This window comes from Protopterus annectens, chromosome 3.part1, assembly GCF_019279795.1.
Source record: "Protopterus annectens isolate FY-2018-M chromosome 3.part1, PAN1.0, whole genome shotgun sequence".
In the NCBI taxonomy this organism is placed as follows: Eukaryota; Metazoa; Chordata; order Ceratodontiformes; family Protopteridae; genus Protopterus; species Protopterus annectens.
Window position 1 is genome coordinate 260,071,197 of NC_056732.1, and position 12,584 is coordinate 260,083,780.

Sequence of the window (12,584 nt, forward strand, 5' to 3'; positions counted from 1 at the left end):
GACCTTTTCACAGACGCCAAGGTGGTGGTCATGTTCCATGCACATCTGATGTATGGGCACATGTGCAGGCTGTTGCATGGTGGTGTATATTCACATGTGTGGGGTGCATCACTTGTCAGCCATGGTGGGTCCTCGTGGTCCATCACATGCTCCAAGGCTAGCTACCTACGCATGACAGCTGCACATTGCAGTGTGGGGCCTCAGGCAGTGTGGTGGTATGTCTGTGTTGTTTGGCTACATCCACATTCAATGTCACATACAATAGTCACCCAGGCATTGCAGACCGAGATAATGTTGGCAACGTGCCAGGCGATGGTGTACTTACCAACAATACACACTCTCACTCACTACAGGGTTGCAATCCATACATGAACATCGTAGTGTCCCTGTGGACACATACATGGTACTGACATGCACACATTATGTCCTGGGACACTGGACCGATGTCACCTTCCAATGCCCCTAGCTGTTCTGTCCCACCAACCTGCTTGGTATGTGTCTCCACACCAGCCCACTATATTCACTGCTAGCCTGTTGTCAGACATTGTGTACCTTGACCACCGCACAGCCGCATCTATCGCACTACCCATGGGTGGCACTGCTTTGCACGTGTGGGACTGCATTCGTACACCCATGACTGGACCGTTCTGTATGGCACTGGGGCACATCCTCACAAACGTGCTTCACGCACACATTGATGGCCTCCATGCCTTTCCTGGCACCCTTGTTGGGCTTCTGTGTGCCACAGCATGCCACATACACATGCTGGCCACCTGTCGTACCATTGCATGGGTGGTTGGGGTGGTACAGAGGGCAACAAATCAGACGTTGTCCTGACATTGCTCTTCAGCACCATTCCATGTTCTGGTATTGGCAATGTACACATCCACCTGCACATCATACCCTGTGTCTCAGGATGTGAGGCTATATGACTCCTGGACAGGACACACAGTGGTGCAAGCATATCATACTACCTACTACATGTCAGGTACATATGGCATTACACAGTCCTCAGTCATGGGGCCCCTCATGTTCACTATTTGCTTACATACACAACATGCTGTCACAGAGTACTGTCCATGCCTAGATATCCCACATCTACATACCTGGCGCCATTATAGCTCCACCAGCTCATACCGATAACGACCATACGGGTGTCAGTGTGGCAGATACATCATGTGGGTGTCATGGCATCAGGATGCATGACACATGGTGCATGCACATCACCTTTGCATAGCAACATTCACCCACTGACTATTACATGGATACTGGCCCTGTACATGCATATCACATTGTACATGGTTGCTGTACACACAAATGCCCCACACGGTCTTGTGGTTACCGTATTCCACTGTGGCATGGATACACTTCTGCAGGGCCACACCTGTCTGTACTGTGTGTGATGCTGGTACATAGGTAGCCATTGTACCTGTGGCATACACACATCTACACATGGTCAATAGTACAATACCACATTCATGGTGTACCTTCCACAATGGCTACGACTTTACATGGCACAGCATTGTCATGCCACGATGTGTACCAGGCTCGGACAGTTTACATATGCGGCTGACAGATGGAAAACACATCTGTACACATCTGCATACCACATACACAGGGGTGTCTTCTGCTCTGACACAGACCATGTCTTCTGCATTACTGATGCATATACTCCTCATACATGATGATTGCAGTGGGCAGTGTGAACGGACTGCTCATGGATATGTGCACACATGCCATACTGCATGGGCTGGGCTTCTGTGTTACTTCTGCAGACACAACACACACCATGCTGTGGAACATAGGTCCTGTGCACATCCCACAGGGACACACAGTGGCACTGTTCATGTGATAGCTCCCTTGCTGTTTGAGTGACATGTAGTCATGGTACCACCACAGCAGCAGTACTGTGTAAACATGCAGTTGACACCCACCTCTGCTGTTCACTGGACACTACCATGGGGAGGTGACACTACTGTGTACACTGCACATGTGTTTACACATGGACCTGCCAGACTTCATTGTTGCCCACAATGCACCTGCTACAGATCGTTTGGGCATGGTTACTTGGTGTTCCTTCCATTTCGGATGGCTATGATGCTACTACTCTGTCCCATACCTACAGGCCATATATATCCTGTTATTGTACATACCAATAGGCAATGCCTCCATTATGCATGATATGCCTGTGATACTGTGTATAATGTCTGTCATATCCACCATGACAGCTTTACATTGCACATAGTTGATATAGTATCCCCTACTGCAAGGCATACATGCATGTCGGGTGCACATTACGTATGACATTGACGGTATATGCCCATACACATGTGTGCTGTGACAGTATACATACATGTCCTATCCCCTGCTATGGCACTTCCTTGTTGGACATCCACTGCCAGCATCGGCGTGTGGTCTGGAATTGTTCTCTCTTATGCCCCCCTGTGGCAGCCCTTGTGGTGTCTCGGCTGTGTGCATGATGTCCCACTGCTGTGCACACGGTGTCCACAGTCGTTGGTATGTTCAGCAGGATAGCACTACATAACCACCTTTCACCACTCTCTGTATTATGGACAAGTATCATTACTTACAAACACCATTCTCATACAGTACAGCTTCGTCATACACATCATGCATTACACACCCGTACATATCGTGTGTTCTACATACCTTGTCGGTGTTTCATTCCGTTTTTCGTTCCATGTATCGGTATTCCTATTTATTACTCTTTCTGTTGTACACTGCTGGTTCGGTATGAGCATACGGTTTGAATATCCTGGAAGTCATCCTTATATCCGTCGATACCTGCAACATGTGGGTTCATCCTACCAATTGCTGTTCCTCAGTGTGTAATTGTGCGCATATCACCTGTGCATCTCCTCCATTCGGACATTACGTGTCGTAACTGGGGTATGGTTGGATTCGTCCTCTGGGCGTTGGCTATTTGCCCTACCTTCATGGAGATGGTCTGTATTGTGTTATGTTATGTGTAACTGCAGCCGCTATGTGTGGCGACAGGTACATTTCGCAGTGGTGTTAGCCGTGGATTGTGTGTGTTGGGTATGGTATTAGGTTCGACATGTGGGTGTCCCTGTCCTGACGGCGTCTGTTGATGGCGTTCTGCATTCGGATGTGTAACATAGCTGTTGTATTCCTTTAAACAACGCATGCAAGTATGCATCCACTGTTGATTGTGTTTCCCACGCGAGATGTTGCGGTTATGCAGATGTCATTGACTGCCTGTATGTTTGTGCTGCTATTACGGCTTGTATCCCTTTAATATGTACGATGGGGGATATCGGAGGTTGTAGGTGACGGATACGGGTTGTGGGCCTTGCATCTCTACATACACGATATGGTTGTCTGTGTGCTCTATCCCTGCCTGGGGAGTTGACAGTTAATTGTCTGTTGGTCTGGGAGTGTAGGTTGTGTTGTTGTCATGTGGTGTTGGTATCGCCTGCGTGTGTGCTTCATGCGTGTATTCCTTCGTCACATCTGTGGTATATCAGCGGTTGTTTGTATGTGACGACTATCCCTTGTCATTCTGTCCCAGATATTTACAGTCATTGTGGTCCTGTACTTGGGATGGCCTGTTTGCCAGTGGTTGCCACCTATTCAGGTGGGGATTGCGTGTTTGACACTTGTAAAGCACACAGCGGTGTTTACGGGCCGATACGTGGCCATGGTCAGTACCGAGGTAGCACATACGTATTTCCGCGGTACATACCTATTGCTGTGTGACTTTGCCAACGTATCGTTTTGCAATTAGCATATTGGTGTCATACATACGGTCATGATTAGTACATACGTCCTTTCCATTTCCTGTGGGGTATATTCCTGTGCTACATTCTGGGACATTGTCACTTTGCATCGTTATATGTCGCCACACGCCTAGCCAGGGTGGGGCTCTCACTACTACTTTGGGACTACTGGTGTACATATGCCTGTGGCTAATGTACTGTATGCCTACACATATTATTCCACTCTGCCTCTAACATGGCACCAACATACACATATTACAGAGACACACACATTACACTCGCACAGCGACACACACGGCACCCTCACCGCACACATACACATACTACGGCAGTCATGGGGACGGTTGCACACAGTACCTGCGTGGGCCACATCACCGGCGGCGGTGTCTACCTCCCCCCTCATATCATCATAGTATTACCCGCGCATGTACTGTTACTGTACTGTGGCCTGGCGATCATTCCGACTCGCGGTTATGCATTTTGGTATGTTGCCCTTTCCATGGTTGGCAGTATATTCTTCTGTTAAACCTCCCGGATGCTCAGGTTGTCGTTTCACTATGTATACTATGTACAGATATCGCGTGTTACATCTCTGTCACCTTACATCCCTCTGATTCCCTGTCTTACCTGTAGTACTTGTATGTATATGTGTACATATATTTCTATATATGTAATTATATCTATCTACATATATGTATATGCACATATATACATGTTTATATGTATACACCTTGCGGCAAACGTGGCAGTATACAGCAACGCCGTCTGCTGTGGGACCCGCGTACGGTTCAGGTGTTGGCGTTCCATGCTCCGCTGGCTGTTTGGTGTACAGTGTTTGGGTGCTGCCTATGTTGGAGTCACACATGGGGCCACCCATACGGTACACTTTACGGGTGGTCTTGTTTGTGTGCCGTCCATTTCACTGTGTGTGCAGGTAGGGAGGTGTCAGTCCATGGGGCCTACACTGTCAGAGTATGTGCTATACGTTCCCTCTTTGCCAGGGCATAGGCATATTGGGTACGCCTCCGTCTGCCTACTGGGGCTGGCACAGTGTGTTCATGGTCCTGAACCCTCTGTGCCTGGACTGGACTTGGCAATTGTGGTGGGCTTTGTGGCCCTTCACCATTATGTCCCTGCAGCAGCTGCTTCCGCAGGATCATATTATGTAGCATGGCACATACTATGAATATGTGGGCACATGTGCCTGGAGAGTACTGCAGGGCTCCACCAGATGTATCCAAGCACCGGAACCGTGATTTCAGCATCCCAAACACACGCTCTATGATTATTCTGGTTTGTGCGTGTGCCTCATTATGGCGTTCTTGCATGTGTGTGTGTGCATTTCTGATGGGAGTCATCATCCACGGCTCCAGTGCATAGCCAGCATCCCCACACAAGGTGGCCTTGTGGGATGTCCCCCCTGGCGAATACCTGGTACAGCTGTGAGGCATGCCAGATATGGGAGTCGTGGTAGCTTCCAGGGCTGCCAGCACACACAACCATGATAATGCCCTGCGCATTGCACACGACCTGGCAATTGATGGAGGGGAATCCCTTGCGGTTTATGTAGCATCTACCCTGCTCCCCAGGTGGTGACTTGATTTGTATGTGCGTACAGTCTATCGCACCCAGTACCTCCGGGTATTGTGCCACATGGTGGAAGTGGCACATATTGCTAGCCAACTCCTCCTGTGATCTGGGGAAGTATATATGCTCATTGGCATGTGGTAACATGGCATCCAGAAACTGGTGTAGTACCCTGGATGCTGATGCCTGTGAGATGCCCATTATATCCCCAGTTGGCCTTTGAAAGGTACCTGTGGCCAGTATTCGCAAGCTTACACATACCTTTGTGTCCACTGGGATGGGCTCCCCTCTGTTGTTTCTTGTTCTCAGGCGTGGCCGGCACAGCTCCACTATTTGCTGCAATGTGTCCCTATCCACCCTGTAACGCTCTACTATCTCCAGGTCTTGTAGCCCCTGGTAGGTTACCTTTGGTCTGAACACTCTCCTCCTCCTCTGAGGCCTACGGTAGTTGTCGGCACCCTCCTCCACAACACCGTCTGTCTCTAACACATGCTGATGGATCACGGCCACGGCAGCACCCAACATGTACATTTTAAAAGTTCCCCGTGTGTTTACACCTATGGTGCGGCGTTTGGGAATACATGGCTGTGTGTTGTGTGCATTCACACTTTATACTGTTGTGCTGTACACCCGGTGATGTCATAGGGTGTGTCTGTGCGGCCGTATCTGGGGATTATCTTCCGTGTTCTACCGTTGGCACTGCAACGCTGTTGCCTTTGGTGTTGCATTACTCTTGCCTGCAATGGATTACCTTTCGACCTTCCCTTACTGTTTCTGCACGTTGCACCTACTATTTCCTGGCATGCATCCTGCAGAGCCCTGTCATGTGTGGTTTCTGGGACATGGCATATCGTGCGTTTTGTGTGCCGCCGCTGTTATGCTGCCTGTCTGCTTGGCTCTGCTGTGTCAGGTCTTCACTCTTTGCAATCTGCTACCTCCCCGACTTTCTTTGCATTCATATGCCTCCCCTATCCCGTTTTGCAGGTTTCTGCATGCAGAGTTGTCAGCTGCCGCCGATTGGCCTTCGTGGGTTGATTAGTGTTGATTGCTCATTACTACTCCAATTACACTGCTTCCGCATTTCCTCATATTCTCAACATCACCTTCCTGTTTCTGATGTTATTTTCAGGGCAAGCATCACATGACTGGGTTAAGGGAATATAGTCATCCTCGTGCACATGCACCTCTGCGCATTGTGTGCTCTCAGCTCAACTATTTCCCCACACGCCGGTCCTGCAGCTGTGATGTGCAATGTACAGCCCAGGTTTGCTGAGCTCCAATGTGCTACCTCCTACAGTGGCACACCCCTCTGCAGGTGACATGTATTCCCTCTGAGACACTCCTCGGTGAATTACCGCTGTGCCATTTGGTACAGCCTTACGCCGGCGGGGGTTTTGCGATTCAGTATTATCTGCCTCATTTGCATGGCATTGACTACTAATTCATAGTTACCACGCCGAACATTGCCGCGAGTCCTTGGCAACCCTTGCACCGTGGTTGTGGCTTTCCATGCATACCATGGTGTATTGTGGCTGTGAAGCTGATGTGTATTACGCTGCTGTTTTATAACATTGTCATATTATTTCATTGTTTTGCACCTTCCGCAGACATGTCCTGGGGTTCTGCTGTGAGTTTCTGTGGATATACCATTTATGTTATTATTTACATGTTGTGCATGTTTTCTTTTGACATTCTCTGTGTCTTTCGCCATTGGCATATGGCAACAGTGTGATACCTGACGCTGACAGCCTTCCGTTACTCCTATGTTATGTTTGGGAAAATGTAAACCATTTTTTTGGTTTACATTGCCGTGGCCTTATGCTACGCCTGCGCCACTTCGTGGATCGCTATATGCCTTCATTTGCATGGTGCAACACCGCACATGGGGTGTTTAGCATACCTACGCCGGAGGCGGCGCAGATCCAGCGCACGCCGGTAGTGCACGTGGGATTGGATCGTACCTGAATTGCTCGGCGGCCATATTTGGTGTTGTAACGCCTACGCTATGCGTGCGCCTAGCGCAAGGTTCATGAATCCCGGGGTGACTCTTTCTCGGATTACCCAAGATCCATGAATGGCCAGGTGCTGGCCTAGCTGATAAAGGTGGGAGGGAGCAGCCAGTGCTGACCTGCCTCTGTTGTAGGGGGAAGTAGGAGGAGGCTTTCTGGTACATTGCAAACCTACAATACAGTAGCTACATTTGCAGCATATGTACCAAACAGAACAGACCACTGTTTAGCAAAACAAAAGATAAACTGGATATAACTCCAAATGAAGATAACATTTTCTCATCTCAGACTAATACATAACCTAATAAAAAAAACTGTCCCACATTAGATAATCAAGAACACAAACCACCTCAACAGCAGAGATTATAGAATCAAAGCAAATAGGATTAAATAAATGAAATAATCATTATGGGGACTCACTATTATCCATCCCTATAGCTTAATTATGTAATACTATCCAGAAGGAAATATGATCCTAAGCAACAGTAAATAATTTCAAGAACAACTGAACTGCAACTTAATATTTTCATGCCACTGTTTTTGTGTTAAACAGATATCTAATCCATAGGCAAATGCTCTATTGACACATAACCAATGCATACTAAGATTATGTCCACTTTGCACAAGTACTAAATAACTATATAGCAATCTAATTATTTTCCTACCTGCACTTAATACATCTTGTATTAAAACAGGAATTACTAGGGTACACAAGAGCACATGCATGGAAGTGAAACCATAATTCTTGCTCTCCATTCACCCGGATGTATAAAAGCAAGATAAATGTGTTTTTAATAAGCATTAACCAGGAAAAATGTCACAGACATTCAGCTAGAAGACATGTTTTCATTTCCAACTCATATAATCTGTTCTTTTAAGAAAATGACCAAAACTCAGTGTTATATGTCAGGGAATATTGACCTAATGCAGTTATGTTGGAAGAAAAGGGTTAATTGAAACATGATCTATGAGCTATTCATTGGCCCATAGAGACTCTGTCAGAAATTATGCACACTAGATCAGTGAAAGTCCAGCAAATTAAGCTGGACACTGTAAATTATAACACTAGACTGACCACTAATGAAACAGCAGTCAGGGAACAGCACATGGAGATTGGGGAACAAATTGCCATTGTGGCAACCCACTCAAGAGCTACAGTTACACTGGCAAAGGTTGGAGCAGTAACTACAATACATGAAAAATAGATCAACATGTAATAGTCTGAGAGTGGTAGGTCTACATGAAAAAACTGAAGGTCTCAACCCCATCACCTTTATTAAGGATGAAATTTATAAAATAGTGAGATGCCAAAAAACCCAATACATTAAAAGGGCACACCACATCATCTGTAGACTGCCCAACAATAATGTTCCTAGATATTTCAGTTTCAAGTATGTGGACTACAATGATTTGAGTGGCTTTTCTCTGGAAGGTGAGAGACTTGGGAACAATGTTAGAAATAGCAGAGCATACAGTAAGAACAGCTCTGGACTATAGTGCAATGCTATATAACAGAAGGAAGGCAATGGCAGTCTTTCTAAGGAAGTGTCAGGAGTTAGGATTTTTGGTTCTTTTAAGATCTCTTGTGGTGCTTCATCTCTCTAAAGGGAATATGTCCATCTTATTTTCTTCCTCAGAAGAAGTTGAGCAGTTTACTGAAGGGCAAAACCAAGGCACCAGGGAAAGGTCTTCAGATGGTTTTAAAGGTGCTGCCACACACCACAACTTGACCTCCAAAATTATTAAGAAAAGAGATTGGACTTACTGCATATCTGTAAATCAAATGGGTCTAGAGCTACCCATTCCAGAGACTTAAGTATGGCCTGTCACTTAAATAAGACATGCTGGAGGGACAGATTTATCCCCCAGTGACTGATGTGTCTTTGGAGCAGGCTACCAATTCATGTGAAACAGAGCACCTCTATGACACTGCTCAAGAGGAACCTGGATGAGTGGATTGGGCACCGTAAATTCTTACCGGGGATAATGCCTACAACCCTCCTGGACATGGGAAATCATCACTAAATGCAGCCTTGGGTATTGACTAGTACTTTTATGGTATTATATTGGGTCGAAACAGCTAGGCTTAAAATGACCTCCTGGTCAATAGCCTAGTTATCTCCTATGATCCTATTATGACTCCCCCTCTGTCCCCATAATAAAGGTCATCACAATAAAAAAATGGAAGCAGGAATGCACTACTGGTCAGTGGGTACCTCTTCAAGGAAAGCAAGTGTGATTAAAGGAGAAGACTGTGAAGGATTTTTGCAAATGACCAACAGATTTCAGACTGTATCTAATCTACTAGCCAGTCAAATGGACTTGAGCTTCTGTATTCCTGAGATCACACTGATGGAATGGTCTTTGGTAGAGTGCCAGTCCCAAATGAAAATAAGGAGGTAGGAAGTAGTTCAGAGAACTGTGACACTTATACATATCTGTGGACGTCATGCAGCTTTCAAGGAAATAACAGTCTTCCTTTTTCATCTGGGGGTTGAGGTAGACCATCTGGGTGGCCCTGCAGAGAGGCTGCATCCCCCTTGAAGAGTAAAGTGATGGACTGCAGTTGTGCTTGTAAAAGTGTTGAAGTTTTCATATGTTTTTTATACTTTTATTACAGGTGTCATTAGGAGCTTTAACTTACATTGATAATTATCTATCATAGCTAAGTAATGCATTGTCTGATGCTTGTAAATGTACCTGTGTGTGAAAGAGAAGTGGGAGAAGTGAGTATAATTCCCTTTCAGTTACTCATTTCTGATTGGGGTGTATTCATCTCTAGTGTGGCTCACCCCACTGTACGTAAGATAGTGGCATTTTTTTTTTCTTTTTCAACAGTTTGGTTGAGGGCAAGTTGCAGTGTGCTTTTAAGGTATTATTGGGAAACTTAGATAGTTAAATTAATTTTAGTTTAATAGTTGCTACAGCTATTTCAAGGAGAAAGACTTTTTTTTCTTATTTCATAATTTCTGTGTAGGATAGTGTCATTGGTTCAGTCTGGAACTGTATAGGGACAGATGTGGATAAGGTAGGAAGCAGTATACTTAGACGTGGAATGACAGAGTGTCTCCCACCTCCATTAAAGTTGCAGCTTTTATTAATTGGTTTGGTTCCCCCAAATAGTATTGCTGCAGCAAGTCAAAATTAAAAGGAGACTGGCACAATCTTTTATGACAGGGTAGCCTGGGAATAGATATACTAGCTGTCCACTATTCTTCAAGAGAGGTGTGACAATACTATTGCAGAATACATTTGATTGGAGTGTCTCAAGGTTTTTACAAGATAGGCAAGGCAAATGGTTAATTTTGCAACTACAAGCTAGTTTGGGCCTGTGAGAGTGGCAACATTTTATGGTACGAAGAAGAATGATATTATACCCAGGGTAGAATTTAGTAAAAGTGTGAGGGATTTGATATAACCAAGAATGGCAGTGCTTTTAGGGAAGAAATGTAATATAGCAATGAACCCAAATTGAGATAGAATTCCTATTGGTGTGGTCAGGCAGCCCAAAGGAAGTCAGAATCCACAGCTGATATGTGAGGAAGTTGACTCTGGGGATATTTGGAGTATGGAGTATGCATAGTCCAGAGGAGGTAGACTGCATCTTTTATGCCCCCTTGAAAGAGACTGCAAGTATGATTGACATGTGGCTTTTGATCAAAAGCACCATGTGAGTATTTAAGTAGACCTTCTCCATACCAGTGGCACTTTCAGCCCAGTCTCAGGTCCATATTGCATTCTCAATGGAGGTGGGGGTGCTGGTACAAAGACAATGAAAGACTGATCTGTTTCTCCTGAAAAGAAAGGAGTTTGTTATGTAAATGAGACAGCAGATGAGAAAATTCTCACATACTAATAAGAGAACAAAGTTAGAAATACTAATTAGATGGGAGTACTTTAAATAGCAGGAGATGAGTAGCAAGGTATAAAGGATCAGACAGGAAGTTAGAGAAGTGAAATTATAAACCCTGAATATTAGAATAAAGAGGCTAGAGACTCATTGAAAGGAAGGGGGGGTTGCAAAGATTCCTTTTCAGGAATCAGTGGCATTGAAGAAGGAATATACCCCCAGATTCAACAAACTCTGTGCAAGAAATAAGACTATTCTTGCACAAAGTCGTTCATGTAAGTTTAGAGCAGCAGCGCACCTTGAATATTCATGAAGGTGCACTGCTGCTGTACTTCCTATATGGACGCGAACCATGAACGAGTTCAGGGGATGTGTCCAAGTAGTGCACAGACACTAAACATGCCCCCTGCACTCAGAAAGTGCTGTACAGCATTTTCTAAGCTGAACTGGCATAATATTAGAGCTTTCTTCTAATATTATGCTAGTATTTCAGTGTCTGCAGACACTGAAATGAACAAATTATCATGTCAGTGTCTGTGGATACTGAAATAAACATCGGCAACAAGAAAGCAATGCAGGGGTTGTGTGACAGGTTCTGTGACACACCCCCTACATTGCTAAAGTGCCATATAACACTTCTGCAACCTGCTAAAGCAGAAAATGTGTGCAAATGCACACATAATGGGGGATAAATCCCCCAAAAGTGACAAAACATATGTATAGCCCTCACAAACACAGAAAGTTGATAGAGAACAGGCCATGCATTAGCATGAATTATGGAAGGGTAGAAGTCTGAAAGCAAATGTATGCCAATACTCCCTTACAGCAGTGCAAGTTAACAAAGGCACAACTGATGGGAGGAATAAATAATACATTAGGGACATGCCTGAAAATGTTGTCCTCACACACTTAGAAAGTTGATAGATAACAGAATATGTATTAGCAGGAGTCCCTGAAGGATAGAAGCCTGAAAGTCAAAAGAATGCCATTATTTCATGATTGTAGTCCTCAACGTCTTGTCAGAACACCACAAGACTCACTTATATAACATAATAATAAGAAAATAATATAAACCTTTTTTTTTCAAGCCTAAGGAATGTTTAAGCTTAGCTAAGCAGGTGTGCATGTTATGGCCATCCGCTTAGCATAGCTTAAACATTCCCTAGGAGATAAATGCAAATATAGAGGTTAAATTTCCAAACTGTGACAGTGTAGCGGTTAGAGTCCTGGCTTTACGTGCAGGTGCTCACGGTTTGAGTACCAAGACAGGCAACTTTCTTTTCTATGAGTAAAGTAGGTTTAAAATTATTTTTGTAAAATTAAATAATGTAGCAACTGTTTCTAGTCAACCAGGGTAGTGTCGCAGGTCCAAATCTG